The following is a 537-nucleotide window of genomic DNA, read 5'->3' as shown; positions in this document are numbered from 1 at the left end:
CATGGCTTCCATGGCGATGCGGATCGGCGTGGCGACCAGCATGTTCGTGTTTCCGGCGTTCTGCTTCTCCAAGGACACCACGTGCGGGTCCGAGTGCCGCTTCTTGTTCTCCCTCCGCGTCACCTTCAACTCCTTTTTCGCGGAGCGCAACATCTTAGCGCTATGGAGGCAACGCTTCTTTGCTCACTCCTGGGATATAACACAAAAATACACTGTTCACCAATGTTCTCACAGTTGCTCACAACGCGCAGCGCGCTCCGGCACGTCACATACTGTATCACAACACAGAATTCGAGTTCGTCCTCTACTTCGCACAGTCGCGACTCAAGTGACGTTGTGGCACGTACGAGTGTAGTTGGCACCGCCACCTTTGAGGGGGCTGGAGACGGGAGCCCCCGTCCCCGCGTTCTGCCGGAGGTGCGTGTTGGCGCCCTTGTCTATGTCATCAGCCCTCGAAATGGTGGCTCCCTGCTCCCTGCCCCTCGCCGTGTCCACGGGCGGGACATGATCCTAGCGACCTCCAGCTGTTGCTGCTGT

The sequence above is a fragment of the Penaeus monodon genome, chromosome 24 (assembly GCF_015228065.2).
Source record: "Penaeus monodon isolate SGIC_2016 chromosome 24, NSTDA_Pmon_1, whole genome shotgun sequence".
Lineage (NCBI taxonomy): Eukaryota > Metazoa > Arthropoda > Malacostraca > Decapoda > Penaeidae > Penaeus > Penaeus monodon.
The sequence above is the reverse complement of the archived record's forward strand: the minus strand, read 5'-3'. Positions refer to the sequence as shown.